The sequence below is a fragment of the Melozone crissalis genome, unplaced genomic scaffold (genome assembly GCF_028551555.1).
Source record: "Melozone crissalis strain CALT ecotype California unplaced genomic scaffold, PUWL_Pcris_2 ptg000046l_1, whole genome shotgun sequence".
NCBI classification, from domain to species: Eukaryota; Metazoa; Chordata; class Aves; order Passeriformes; family Passerellidae; genus Melozone; species Melozone crissalis.
In genome coordinates, this window is record NW_026535824.1 from 12,972,792 (window position 1) to 12,988,319 (window position 15,528).

Here is a 15,528-nt window from a genome sequence, read left to right on the forward strand (position 1 = left end):
CATCCCTCACTCCTGCTCTGCCCCAGCAGCCTCTTCAGGCTGTGAACTGCAGGGCTGCTGCTGCTGCTGCTGCCTCAGGGGGCATTTTGCCATTGTGAGATCCAATGGAAGCAAGGAATAGAAAGGCAGTATTTTCTGGGGTCTCTGTGCTGCTTTAAAAGACAGATGTCTGCCAAGGAAGGTGGGAATCTTGCTGCAATGGAAAGATGAGCCCCTCCCTCCAAATGATTATCCCTTTGAAATGACAGGGCTCCCAGGCAAAACTGTGGGAAAAGGAATAACAGTTCTTTGCTAGACTATCTCAGGAGAGCACAGACAAGACAAGAACAGACATTTCCCAGATGCCAAGTCCTGTTTTTCCCCTTTGGTGGAGTTGTGGTCACAGCAGGAGGAGCTGTGGGCTCTGGCAGGGCACTGATCCCCCCCCAGCCGGTGCAGGAAGGGAAGGGAAGGAGGAAATGCTCCTTTTGCACAGCCCCAGAGGGCAGGGGGATGTGGGCAGTGCCCAGCAGCAGCAGCAGCAGCGGGGCAGGCAGGCAGGGTCGGTGCCAGCGCTGAGCTGCAGCCAGGGCAGCCCCGGGCCAAGCACAAACCTCCCGCAGCAGCAGCGGCCGATCTGTGATCCCCGAGCGGGTGGAAGGGAAGCTCCGCTCCCTGCCCAGCCTCAGCTCCCACTGCACAGCCGCCCACGGAATCACGCCACAACTCCCAAAAAACCCCAAGGGAAAAGCCCAGCCCAGGGCCAAACCCCCCCAGAATCCCCCAGAACCCCTATCCCCCTTCCCAGACCAAGGGCAACATTCACTGCCAAGCCTAAACCCAGAACAATGAAGTTCATGAACTTCTGAAGGAAACTCATTGCCTTTTTTGAGCTGCTTCTTCCCCAGCCTGCATCACCACGGAGGCGCTTGTCAAGTTGCCTTTGGAAGGAATGAAACACGAAAGGCAAGAGATGGAAATATGGGTCTGAAGCAGGAGATTCAGATCCTGCTGAATCCAATTTCATTCCTAAGGGCTCTTGGGCTGAAGGCAGCTGTTGTATCTTTGCTTCTTTGTAACTGTTGACTGTTGTCTGCATGTGCTGGCCTCAGTCTCATTGGAGGTTTTGACATCTGGGTTTGTCCTTTTTGTGCCTCTCTTGCCTCCCTGCTGGAGTCCCTGCTGGAGCTGGCAGTGGTCACTTGGATGGGCACAGAGAAGCTCTGGGCTGCAGCTGCAGTTGTTTTTTCTCCCCATCTGTGTCCCAGATGCTCTTGGTGAGCAGGCCTGGGGAGAAGTCTCCTCCCCACAGAGCTGGCCAGCCCAGCCAGATGTGCAGTGCAGAGCAGGCTGTGGCTGCTCTGCGCGCTCTGCAGGACATCCCCACTATGAGTGGCTGTATCTCTGGCTTTGCAGGATGGAAAGCAAATCTCAGAGCCAAGGTGGGGTAAACCCTTGCAGGCAGCACTCTCAGTGAGCAGCATGGCTGTGATGTCCCTGTTTGTGGGCTGAGGTGGGACCTGGTTCCTAATTGCTAATCTCAAAGCAAGGCTTGGCTGTGCCCCCAGTTGAGTGGGCTCTGAGCTGTCACGTGCTCAGTCTGTTTGGCCCAAAGCAAGAGATGCCTTAAGGGTCCTGCAGAGAGAAGCTGCATTAGGGTGCTTTGCATCACGTTCTAGTTCCTGATTCCATCCTCATTTTCTTTCGCTGTAGCTTCTTCTCACTGACAACTCACTGTTTATATGTCTTGAAAAAGGTGGGAGTGTTGGCAGGCTGAGCAGGGAATTGGACAGCTTGAATTCTCAGAGTAAATGCTGGGTCTGGGTGCACACTCATCACTGAGAGAGAACTGGTGCTGGTTTGGGGCAGGTGAGGGAGCTCGTCCCCATCCCAAAGAGAGAAGCTTGCAGTGTTCAGCAGGGCTAGGAGTGGGCATTTTCAAGGCTGCAGTCTGGAATCTGTGTCAAAGGGAACTAAGTGACGATTAATTCCTCATGCAGCTTCTAGGTGAGCTGTAGTTCAGATAATAAAGAGCTCAGCTCCAATCCCACTTTGATCCTGCCAGGATCTTGCCCCCAGGATCATGCCCTGCTGGGTGCCTGAATGGATATTTGTGTCCTTGCCCAGGCTTTCCCTACACGCAGCGCTGCCGCCTCACCAACAGCTCCGCGGTGCCCCTGACGTTCCAGCTCCGCATGTCGGACGATGGCACGCAGCCGGCTGTGGACAGCGTGGATCAGATCCGCAGGGACACCGACCCGGCCTGGAGCAAGGGAATCCATTTCCATGTGGAGCCCAGGGAGTTCACCATGAATCCCAGCCAAGGCACCATCCTCCCCCAGGGACACCAGGACATCGAGGTACGGCAAGAGCCCAGCCACTGACGCTGCAGCACCAGGGCTGGAACTGCACTGCAGGGTGGGAGGGCTTTAGCTCTGGTGCCAGCTTGGAGCATCCTGGCACTGAGAGATCTGCACTGCTGGGGGCCTCTGCTAGCTGGCTTACTCGGGATGTTCCTCAGGGAGCACTGTTTGCTTTCCAAAATCATATGCCTGAGTTCACAGACCTTATGGTCAAGGCCTGAAGCCATTCTTGTGTTTTTGAGAGCGATTGATTTGATTGCAACGGGGCAGAGCAAGGATGAGGGCAGAAAGTGGCTGTTAGAGAGATTTCATTGTATCAAGCAGTGAGCTTTTCTTCGTGGTGTCATTTCCCCCCTCCTGGGGAGCAGAAAGATTTGTGTTCACTGCAGGAAGCTCCAGTGGAGACAAAAAATCTGCAGCCATGTGTAGCGGTTCAAATTTATTGTATTGATTCCTTGTTAAGTGGTTTGTTCTGTTGTACCCCGTGTTCTCCCCGAGTGGGTTTACCCCTGGGTTTTACCCTCCCTCAAAGCTGTCCCTCATGCCATTCCCTGCCCCTTGTTCCAGCTCTTTCCCTGCCTGTCAAACCCAGCCCCTTTTGTTCCCCAACCTTCTTTGCCAATTTAACCTGGAGCCAATCCCTGTCTGCAATGCCCCTTTGGAATTCCCCTATTCCTGGAGGCCCCATTGGCCCATGTGAGCCATCCTCCCCACCCTCCTACCCAAAGTGGCCCCAGACACTTGATGTAATCCCCTCAGTGCTCCCCTGAGGATTCTCTTTTGGTTTGCTGTTTGTATTCACCCCCTGCTTTGTGTCTGTACAAAATTCCTTGTGCAGGAGTGTGCAGGGCTCTTTTGGCTTTGATCCTTTTGCTTGGAATAAACCCTTTCTTGTGGAACTTCAAGACAGAGATCCTCCTCCTTTCTCCTCTGCCTGGTCCCGTTGGTGGCTTGTCTCTTGCGGTGTTGAGCAAGAGGCTCTGAGGGTTCTGCCTGTGGTCAATGCCCAGCCTGGGGCAGTTCTGAGGATTCTGCCTCTGGTCAATGCCCAGCCTGGGGCAGTTCTGAGGGTTCTGCCTGTGGTCAATGCCCACCCTGGGGCAGTTCTGAGGGTTCTGCCTCTGGTCAATGCCCACCCTGGGGCAGTTCTGAGGGTTCTGCCTGTGGTCAATGCCCACCCTGGGGCAGTTCTGAGGGTTCTGCCTGTGGTCAATGCTCACCCTGGGGAAGTTCTGGCTCTGAGGGTTCTGCCTCTGGTCAATGCCCACCCTGATGCAGTTCCCCACTCCTGGCTTGGGGCTGGAGTTCTCAGAGCCAGCCCGGGCTCGGGGTGCCAGGGCAGCCATGAACTGCCCAGCACCTGCTGGGCCACACTTTGCCCTCAGCCTCCTGCTGCAAAGCTGAACTCATTGTGGTTGAGTCAGATTTCCTCTGCATGGATGTCTTTGTAGTCAGATGAGCAATTGGCCCCTTAATTTGAATGCAGTGGTGCATGGAGCTGTAGTCTAATGTTTTAATGTAGCTGTCCTGTGCCCTGATAGCACGGTGTGTTTAACAAATCTGGTATTGCCAGAAGGCTTTTGTTACTCTGAGACTGTGCTCTACACATGGAGCAGCAGAAGAATGAAGGGCAAATCCTCCCTCAGGAACTGGAGGATATCACCCGTGGGTAATGAGCTTTTGGAAGGAAGAATTGACTGTTCCTCTCTTCCACCAGGTGACCCTGTGCTCCAACACAGTGATGGAGTTCTACCGGAGATTGCTGGTGGACCTGGAGGGTATTGGCAAGGGAGTGGCAGCCCTGATCATCACAGCCAGGTACCAGCCCTTGCCTGGCCTCCCCCAGGCACTGCCTTGCCCAGGCTGTGCTGGCTGCAGCTGCCAAGGAGAAGTGCTGCTGAATGCCCTCATGTTGTGCCAGCTGGACACGAGAACAGCAGTGCTTGGGCAGCAGCCCGTGGTGAAAAGCACGTTTGCTCACAGCCCAGCATGGTCCTGGCCCTCTTCTAAAGGCACCAGGAATGATATTGATTGGCCTTGTTTTTGGTGCTTGAGGTGGAACAAATTTCCTGAGGGCCTCCTCTCCTTCAGGCTGCAAGAGGTGGGGTTGTGCTGGTTGTGAGCACCGTGCACTGGTTTGGGCCACAGCAAGCAGCTGCTGAGAGTCAGGCTCTGGCTCTGTCTGTGGGGGCACATGGCAGGGGGGAAGTGGCTCCCAGCAAGAGTGGGGAGGGCAAGGTCTGACAAGGGGAAAGCAGCCCTTGATGTGGCAGGTCAGCTCCAGTTTTTGTCCTTCCCTCTGCTTCCCATTTTGAGCTTTAATGTTGTCAGAGTTGAGAGCAAAAGTCGTTGTTGCTGCAGCAGAATTCCATGCTGCTGTGCTGCTGTGGGTGTCAGTGTGATGGCCAGAGGGATGCAGCTCCCTGGCGCTGTTCCCTGTGCCAGGCAGAGCCATCCAGGCAGTGCCTGGGCTGCCATTGTGTACAGCAGGTGGAGCTGGGGCCAGGCAGTGCCTGGAGCTGTGCAGTGAAGGAGCCAGGGAGCTGCAGGGCCTGGCAGGGGCTGATCAGCCCCTCTGTGGGGCAGCTGCTGTCTCGTGCCCTCCAGGGCTGGGGCAAAGAGCTGAGTTCTCAGGCAGGGCAACAGCACCATGGCAGAGAAGGGAGTCATTTTTACTGAGACCCTGGAGCTGTGTGTTCCTTGAGCCTTAGGGAGCACTGATCCTTGTTGGCAAGGTTCCCCCAGAGCTCGTGGGTCACTGGGACTCTTCCAGGAGTCCATGCCAGCCTTCTTGGGTAAAGGAGGGGCTGAGGCAGCTGTGGGGCAAAGTGCTCTGCCTGGGGCACTTGGCAGCCTCTGGGTGCTGCCTCTCAGGGTTTGCCCCTCCTTGACAAGACATGTTGGAGTGGGAAGAGGTAGAAGGCAATTTATCCCTGTAGGGCTCTTCAATGTGCATTTGACAGTGACCAATGTGTTCTGCTCCATTTCGCAATCTTTGGGGGTAGGCATTCTCCATTCTCTCAGTATCTCTGATTGTCCTGGGGTCATCTCTTTGCCCAGATGTCTCGTTCCTGAGCTCCAAGTGTCCCCCCAAGTGCTGCTGTGTGATGAGTGCCACCTGAAGGTGCCCTATGAGAGGAAGATCCTCATTAGGAATCCCAGCCACCTTCCTGGCTGCTACGGGCTTATTCCCCAGGTTTGGCATCACATCCACCTCCTCCTATCAAATATTCCTGAGGAGATTATTGGGGGAAAAAAGGGTTTGGATAAGACCTTGCTGGTTTCTAATCAGTCCTAAAGATCTGCTGAGAACAGGATCCTACCCTACTGTAAACTTGAGGAGGCAGTTTAAGCTCCTGAGGAAACAGTTGATGTTCTAGTCCTCAGGGTGTTTTCCTGTGGGAGATCTTAGAGGGTTGTGAAAAGCTGCTGCACCCACAGACACCAGTGCCTGTGCTGGCAGCCTCCTTGCAGGATGCCCTGGGAGTGCTTACCCTACAATTCTGGCATCTTGTTTGTGCCTTTGACCTTTGTCCTGGGGAGTTTTAAAGGTGTGTGTAAGTTGCTGTTGTGGTGGATGTTAAGGAGCCTAAAGTTTCTTGAGAGGTCCCTCTGAATCTGCATTTCATTGTGTCCCTTCCAGAAACGCAAGGAGGACTCTGCTGTGCTCTACTCCAGCCCCAAGCCCTGTGGGATTGTGCAGCCCCAGAGCACAGCAGAGATCCCAGTTGTGGTGGCAGTGCAGGCCCTGGGCACTCATCGCACCAACGTTCTCATCGGCGTGTTCGGGGATGAGAGAAACCCCCTGGTGAGGGCAAGGGGAGATGTGAGCCTGTGTGCAGCTGCTCCTGGCAGGGTGCACAGGGACAGGGATTCTGCCGGGGAAAACAGGCACAGGCTGCTGGGGAGAAGGACAGGAGGGATGGGGGCACAAACAGCTCCTGCCTTAGAGGTGGGAATCTCAGTGTCTGACACAGAATGGACTTGGGCTAAGCTGGAATCCAGGGGCATTTGCGTTCATTATTCTTTCAAATGCTGTTAACTTTGGAAACATCTGTTGGAAAATGTCATCTCTCTGAGTGCAAAAGAGGATGTCAGAAGACTTGTGGGAACCTTGAGCTTTCTGTAAAAGAAAGGAAAGCTGGCATTTGAAGAGTGTTTGCAAGGACTGAAACTTCAATTAAAACATATGGAAATGGCAATGCCAAATTCCCTGGATGGCACCAAACATCTGAACCCGGGCCATCGTGGCACTGCCTGTAAATCAGTGAACAGAAAGGAAAGGCAATGCAGGCTGTGCCAGGGAGCCTGAAGTTTGACCAAACAGTTGCTTTTAACTATCAGGCTGCTTCCCTTAAAGAGGAGGGTTTCTCCCCACCAGAAGAACCAGTTGTTTAACTGTCAGGCTGGTCTTACCTAGAGATTTCTTGCAAAAATAAAAGCTTTGGGCCAATAATTTTTAGTTGGAAAGGTTCTCTTACCTTAATCCTTTTCCATTTGGAGGTGAACATGTAATTTTCTTTTTCCCCAAAAGCCCAGCATTTCAGCTGGAGAGTGGTAGCTGTCCCTAAAGAAAAAACTTGAGCAGGGTTGAGCTGCTGAAGGTTTTTTAGGTTTGTCTGTTGTGGTTTGTTTTTGGTTTTTTAAAATCTTTCTTGCTTGCTTCCTGGAACAGAGGGCACAATTATGGAGCTCAGGACGGCTGGCAGAAATCTCCCCAAGCCCAAGGCTGGCAGAGCTTGGCAGGATCCCAGCACCACAGCCTGTGTATGTATGGATGGAAGGATGGATGGATGGATGGATGGATGGATGGATGGATGGATGGATGGGGAATGCGACCTGAGTCACCTGGGAGTGTTGGAAAATGTCAACCAACCCCCCAGCGGTGTCAGGGGAACATTCCTGATAAATCCCCGGTGGAGCTGCCGAGTTTCTGGTCTTGGGCACTGGGTGGGCTGTGCTGGCTGGGCACTGGCTGGGTCTGCCCCTCGGTGTCTCAAATCTCACCTTTTTGCTGCCTTCTCTGTCTTTTCCTCTCCCACTGTGCTTTTTGCATCCCCACCAGGTGTTCATGCCTGTCCTCTCTAGTTGCTCAATGCAAGCAGGTACAGCTGCTGCAGCACCTCAGTGCCATCCCTGGGCTGCCTTTAGAACAGACCTGCCCCAGCCTGGATTGGGAAGGGCTGGATCAAACCATTTCTCAGTTCAACGTGCGAGCCCTCAGCCAGGGGCTGCATCCTGGCCAGGAGCTGCTCGTGCAGGTGTCCCTCCCTCCGTCCCACTGCAGGTCCCTGTTCATAGTTATTTATTTTCCAGAGATGAGCTCCACCCACCTAAATTCAAACCCCAGCCACCGAAGGAGAGAAGAACCAGTCTGGATTGTGCAGCAACTCGATGGAGGCACTTCAGGACTGGAAAGGAGGAGGCAGCCAGAGCCCTGAAAGAAGTGCAGGATTTTAGCCAATCTTCAGGAGCAGAGGTAGATTTTCTTGTGCACCTACTGCTTGCTTTGCCTCCCCAGCCTGCCAGCACCAAGTCCTGCTCATGCTGAGCTCCCTTTTTGCTGCCCTGCTGTGCTGTGCCCTGACAGTGGGCTGGGAAGCAGGGCCAGTGGCTGGACATGGGCTGAGGGGGAGGGAGAAATAGGAGAGTTTTCCTTGGAGAAGCTGACTCAGATCCTACAGGCCTGTGCTGAGTGTGGGATTTTTTGCCTTGTTTCCTTCCCAAGGTAAGGTGAGGCTTTTCTCTGCATCATCATGGTAACACCTCCAGCTTCCCTCCCAGAGCAAGCTGGGGTGATCCTGATCTCCATGGAGCCTCTTCCCAAGGCAGCCAGACTCCCTGTTTGCAGGGCTCTGCTTTCACCCAGAGCTGCTATTGCACTGCTGGCCCTGGAGCTGTCTGACAAAGGGAGACTTTGCAGAGGGGCTGTCTCTTCCTCCCAGCATAGAAAATGGCTTGTTTTTTGGGTGCCAGCACCAACTGCTGAGCACCCTCACCTCCCTCGAGGCTTGGAGGGATTCAGGTGCTCCCTGGACGTGGCGCACACTGCCCTGGGAGCAGAGAAGGCAAGAGGGAATCTGTCTCCCGTGCCCATTGTCAGTGTGGCAAGCAGGGCTGGAGCTGCCAGTGCCACTGGGGGCCCTCAGCATTGGCCACAGAGGGGCCTCCCATCCCTGCAGGCCCATCACAAAGTGCTGCTGGAGCAGCTGCTTGTTGGAGATGCCGTGCAGGACACATTGCAGGGCTGTCCAAGGACACTGTGCGGCACCTGTGGAGGGCACTGCTCCCCCTGGAACTCCTCAGGTGCTCCATAGGAAATTTTTGCAGGAGCTTTTGCTGTAGCACCTTGAGAAAGAAGCATTTAAATCAGAGAGAGAGGGGAAGAGCCTCAGGAGTCAGCTGAGCTGGGCTGGACTCCTTCCCTCAGCTCCAAGAGCTCTCACTCTGAGTCTCCTCCTTTTCTAAAAGCAGGAAGTTTTGAAACTTTTTAAAGGCAAGTTGGGCATCAGAGAGAATTTCTACTGCCAGGAGACATCCTAGTTCACTTTCATGTAATGTACTAATTAATGCATTGACCCATGAGTGTGGGAGAAGATTTTCCCCATGGTCCCTGCACTGGTCAATGGCATGGATGCAGGATGAGGTGAGGGTGATTCTGGCAGTGTTTGGGGAATAGGCCCCTCTGGCTACAGCTGCACTTTGCTCCAAGATGCTCCATTGGATCCATTTCCATGCTCAACACCTCAATCTCTCCTGTCTTCCTTCCAGGCTTTCAATATCCTGCCACTGCCAGGTGTGTTGCAGCCAGGAGAGAGCCAGCAGGTCTCCTCCACCTTCTCTTGCCACCTCAACACCACCTGCAATGTCCCGGAGCTGTGCCACATGGAGGGAGGCTCCACCTCCGAGGTGCTGGTGCCCAGGGAGGCCTCATGTGTCAGCTCCTCCCTGAGCCCCCAGGAGATCAGCTGTGGCTCACAGGCCCCTCTCAGGGACAGGTGAGTCAGCCTTCCGTGGGTTCCTGCTCTGCCATGGGTTATTGTCCCTGCAGGGCTTCCCTGCTCCAAGGCCTCTGAGCTCAGAGGAGCTGCAGAGCAAAGGCCAGCAGCAACACAGGGATGGCCACTCTGAGCTCCCTGGCTGCCAAGAGAGGAAGGACCTTCTTCTGTTGAGACAGAACATCTTCTTCTCTATTTGAGTTCTGAGCCCTGCTGGCTTAGCTGCTGTCTGTGGGGAGCTGGGCTCTGGACTTGCCTTGGCACCGCATCTAGAGGTGTCTTGAAGTCCATGGTGTTGAGTGGCATCTTCTTCATCATCTGCCTTCTTCACCAGAACAGTGGGATTGTGGTATGGGCAGGCGTGGAGCACAGAGCAAACCTTGCTTTGGGTCCTGCTCCTGCCACAGATGAAGTCCTTGCACTGCTGATTTGCCAGGGTTCTCCTTATGGTGGCGCAGCAGCCAGAAAAGCTCCTGTCCTTTGGGCTCCCCTGCAGCTGCAGCCGTAGGCAAGCACAGGAGAAGCTCAGCTCCAGCAAGGCAGCCCAGCTCAGGACACACAGGCACAAGTGTGGAGCTGGGAGTGGAGGCTGCTTAAAGCAAGCCTGTGCAGCAGGACTTCTTCAGGCCAGGCTGAAGTTGGTTTCATGGGGAGGAGACGGACGAGGCTGCTTCCAATGGTTTCCATGGCAGCCAGCACTGGTTTGCTTGGTCCCAGCTGGGTTCCAGCAGGAAATCTGCCTGACAAGAGCCTGTCTTGCAGGAGAGGAGTTCCTGCAGCCTTTGCTTTCTGACTGATAGGATTGTTCTCATGAAGGAGCAGGCTAGGAGTCGTTAAAACCGAAGATCACGGACAGAGACTCTCTAACTAATTTAAGTTAGACAGTGGGATGTTTAATAACACCGGCGGGCGGCACCAGAGCCGTCCCTAAAAGGCGTGCCCGCGTTGTCCAAGGTTCTTTGCCCTCTCTTTATTTCCCAAGATCTTACATACAATACATCTGCACAACCCCAGCACCTCCCATCCCTGCTCTATATTCAAATGAGGTCATTGGTCCTTCACTCCTGTGCAATTCTTCCCTTGAATTGGGTTGGTGGTCTCGAATTGGGTCAGTGGTCTTAAGGGATGAAGTCAGGAATGTCTTCATCAGGTCTCTGTGACCCTCTGGCACCATCCAGGGTCCTCTGCTTAGTGATTGATTGACATCAAGCCCAGGTGCTAACCATTGTTCTACTGGTTTCAAGATGTTCTTATAACAGTTCACTTCCTCCACTTCCCTCTAGAAAGAAGCTCCTAATGGTAAACAATAGCACAATCAGCTCCAGCTTAAGCATCTCATAATCATTAACCTATGGTCTGCCTATCTAACCTACATCCTGATCAATGGGAATTGCTTCTAACCCTCAGCTGAAATCTGAACTCTTTAAAATCATGCTTCAGCTATGCCCAGGGAGAAGGGAGCTGAATGAGCTGAGTAAGAACTGTAGGAGAGCTAAGCAGATGTCAGCAATCTGTGCTCTGCTTTAAACTGGGAAGCCAAGAGACAAAGGGCGTTTCCAGGCCCCAGTGCAGAGAGCTGCTGGATCAGCCTTTGGCAGGGGCTGGAGGGGTCTGGCTGTGCCTTCAGAGGGAGCTGGCACAGTCAACACCTTATGATGGCAAATCTCAGGTTTGGCTGGCCCTGGAGATCCCCTTCCACCCATGCCCTCACTTGGGATGTTCCCAACCTCTGTGGGTTGAGGAGAATTCACGGAAATGGCCTCAGGGTCAAGGAATGAAGTGCAGGGCCAGCCAGGACTAGGGAGCCCAAGTTTCTGGTGGGACTCTCAGCCATGTTTTCTGTTTTGTCTGCAGAAGGGAGCTGAAGGAGCCAGCTCAAAAGGTCGAGGAGGAGGCAAAAGCCTTAGAGGAGGAAGACAGGGGGAAGGAGGAAGAGAGGCAGAAGAAGGAAAAGAAGAGTGTCTCTGTTGGGAAGCAAGCTCCAATACCAGCGAAGGGGAAAACCAAGACCCGGGAGAAGAAAGAAGCCCATGCAAAAGCATCAGAGAGGAAGGAAAGCAGAATCCCAGAGAAGAAGGAAAGCAAAATCCCAGAAAAGAAGGAAACCAACTTCCCAGAGAGGAAGGAAACCAAAATCCCAGAGAAGGAAACCAGAGCGCCAGAAAAGAAGGAAACCAAAGCCCTAAAGAAGAAGGAACCCAAAGCTCCAGAGAAGAGCGAAACCAAAGCCCTAAGGAGTGCGAAAGCAAAGCCCTAAAGAAGGGGGGAGCTGCAATCCCAGAAGACCCAGCTGAGCTGGAGAACTCTTTACTCTTTATTCACAAAATTCGTTTTACACAGTTTGACAGACCTCGTGTGCAACATTAGTTAGTTCATAGATTTCCTAGCAGTTCTTCTGTTATTGGTTAATAAATTAGATTTTACTTGTGCATCAAATCTCTCTATTGTATTGTTTACCTCTTCACTGATTCTCATGGGACTAATCCCTTGTTGTTGCAGGTGCGTTTGTTTTTCACCCTCAGAATAGATTGTTCACAAAGTCTCATTCTCCAAATAGCTTCACATGGGAACTTGTAACTGCTTAGCTGCACTCAGAATATGTTCTGCCATATTATGCTATTAATATGGCAGAAGAAGGCCTGATTTCAAAAGGCCTTTCTTTTATCATTATTCTGCCTGTCTATGACATCTCCCCTTCTTCGTTCATTTAATAAAGGCTCCTATGTTCTGATGTTGAAACAGCTCACTCTTGTGAGGGTATTATCTCATCACAGTTGTCCCTGGTTATCTGTTAGATATGGGATAAGATAGATAAAAGACCAATTACAATCAACATAACTTAGCAAATTCTATCAAGTCATTGACAAAGGGTTTTGCAGCATGAGAACACAAAGGAATAATGTCCAATGTCTCTTAGGGAAATGGAAATAAATGACCATTGTTTCCAATGAGTTGAGAAGGATGAGAAATTCTGTGAGCTGGAAATGCTGATCTTTGACATCACTGAATGTCCTCCTGGGCACTGGAACAGGGAATAACTGCAGAAGGTTCGTAGGAGCACTGTACCATGAGGATGCCATGAGGCTTTTGTTGGCAAATTGCCTCTGTCAGTTTCCAGCCACAGCCGTGTCTTGGCAGTGCTCCTTCTGCTCCTGCTCTGGCCACAAAGGCTGCAAGGTGATGAGGTTATTTCTCCTTTCACTGGGCCTCATTTTTTCAGAACTGATCAGTATCTGATGGAATGACCAGGTGACTGCTTTGAACTGCTGATGATAAAACACAGGCACATTTTCTCCTGAAGTTAATGAATCAATCAGGCTTCACTCTGGTACACTCAATTGGGATTTAGATGTGATGATCTTTTATCCAAATTTCTCATGTAAATATTGCATTATTCAAAATGATTAGTTGTCCAAATTTCTCATGTACATATTGCGTTACTTGAACGTTCTTAAGGTGTTCATTCCTCTTCTTTTTTGTTTTTTAAGAATGAGATTATAGTCTTTTATTATGAGTACGACGAAACATCATAGCAAAATATTACATGCAGTGGACAAGAAATTTAGAGCAATTAGGAATAATTTGGATACAACAGTCAGGAATATTTCAAATAGCAGACAAAGCTAACAGGTTTCTTTCACCCACCGGAAAAAAAGAAAGTTTTTATGGCAGTTCTCTGCTTTTAACCCCCTGTGTTCTCAGAGGCGTATCCATGTCCTCAGTGGCCACACCACGTGCCAATATTCAAATCTGGGCACCGATTGGCTTAACCACAGCATCCCAAAAAACTCACTTGCTTTTCAAACCAGGACAGAGGGTCTCTTTTCCTTCTGGCTGGCAAAGAGGTAACAAGGCCGACCCGGCCCCCGTCTCAGCCAGGCCGGGCCGGGCGGCTCCTGCCGTGGGGCCGGGCCCATTCCCAGGGACCCCGCCAGGCCCCATCGGCTGCCGGGCAGGGCAGGGGAGGCCGCGGGGCCGAGGCCCGGCCGGGCCATGGCTGCAGTTGTGACCATCTGGGCTCTGCTGAGCCCTGCCCTGCCGCCAGCCCGGGCTGAGCCATGATCCACCGGGCCCCAGGAGCAGCCCCGGGCCGGGCCGGCTCGGCCAAGATTCTGCCACCGTTGGGGTTCAGCCGCAAGCCCCAGGCAGGGGGAGGAGAAGCCATCAGCCCCGGCCATGCTGCTGCTGAGTTCTGGCCTGGCTGCTGAGATCCTGGCCCTGCCCCAGCGCGGCCCATCCTGACACAGCCCCAGCGCAGCTGCTGCAGAAACCTCCATCATAAAACAGCTCCGGCCACAAGCACCGAGCCCGGCTGGGGTCACAGAACCATCTGCAGGCCCCGGGTGAGATATGAACTCTTTCAGTGCTTCCATCCACCCTCGAGGGAGGGAAAAGGACAAAGTGCAGGCACACAGAGAAGCAACATGAAGACACCGAGGTCAGTGAAGAGCAAGTTGAGTCCCAGATGGGACGGATGAGGAGATACCTTGATCTTGGAGCTGAAATCCTCTTGTAAAGCCATGGAGAAGATGTAATGTATACATTAGACTCTCTTATTCCCTATAACACGTTGAAAACTATGGAGAGATGACTTGTTCAGCAAAGGCCTCCATGCTAAAGTAAGCAAATATTGAAGTAGCTGTGATCCCATGAGAAGCTTAACAGAGAAAGAGAAAAGAGTGATCAGACCCTGTGCCCTCACAGGAGAAGAAGATATCTATTTTCGGGGTTGAAGATGATTTCAGAAATAGATGAAGTGAACCTTTGCTCTTAAACACCTTATCTTTAAACTAATACCCCATGAGTTCACATGACCAATAAACACAGCTTTGGGAAAAGCTGTGGAAAAATGGAAGGGATTCACAGTTGCAGATTTTCGGGTCAGCAGCTCTTCATGGGAATTAAGAACCACAAGAGAACTGTTTTCTTATAGAGAAGTCTCCATAGCATGAAAGTGAGACTCCTCTCCCTAAGTGAACTGAAGAAAGACTATTCTAGAGGTGGTAAACTGACTGAAAATTTTATGTTTTGTCTCTTTTCATTGTCAGTAAGAAAGAAAAGGGTGTAGGGAGAGGTGTTCTGAATTCTTATTACTCTTAGTTACTATTGACAAACTTTTCTTTATACCCTTTTAAAGCTTTGAGCCTACTTTGCCTTTCTCTTAATCCTATCTCACAGCAGGAAATGAGTAAATGTATTCTAGTGAGTGCACTCATAATTACCCAACCACACCACACTAATTGATGCTTTGGCCAAGAAATCTCAAATTGGTGAACCAAAACCACTACAGAAACCTTCCTGATGAACTGCATGAGAGCAGAGGGAAATCAAGGCAGAGCCATGGCTTGTCAGGACTTGCCTGATCCTAATGAGCCCCGTGGTGCATTTGGAGCTGAGCCCTTGAACCCCAGGGCCTGGGAGGAGATTGCACAAACCTTGCCAGGAGTCACAATCAGAGGGAACGCCCAAAGTGTCTCCAGGCATTCATGGCTCCCACTGAGGTCCCTCTCCAACACAGGCTCCTCATGGACTCCTTGGAAGAGAGAATTGGTGGCCAGGATGGCACAAAAACCTCTCAGAGATTCAGTGTGGAAAGGAAAATCCAAAGTACCTTAAAAACCTTGAGTATCTCAAGGCATTAATGAGCCCCACTGAGCATCAGTACAAAGCTCTCCAGGGGCTCATCAACACAGATAACTGGGGCCATGATTGCACAAACCTCTCCCAGAGTCTGTATCTAAAGGGAAACACCAAGTACCTTAAATGAACTGAAGTACCTTGAAGCATTAATGAGCCCCACTGAGTGTTGTTACTGACAAAACCTCCCCAGGGACTAATTACAGCAGATAAGTGGAGGCCATGATTGCACAAACCTCTCAGAGACTCCAAGGCAAAAGCCAAACCCAAAGTCCTTTGAAACACCTGCAGTCCCTGCAGGGAGCATTCAGGAACCCCCAGGGCCATTGCTGAGCAAGGCTCCCCAGGGACTCCTTCCAGCAGATCCTTGAGGCCACTGGGATGTGGGCTAGGGGGGGATGCTGAGGGCAGGACAAGGGGCTGCCAGTGCCCAGCCTGGCTGGGGCTGTGCCAGGAGGCCCCAGGGCCTCAGGACAAGGTGTCTCCTCACAGCCCTTGGTGGCACAGACCCTGCTGTGCCCCAGGGCACCAAGACTTGGCTTCTCATTGTC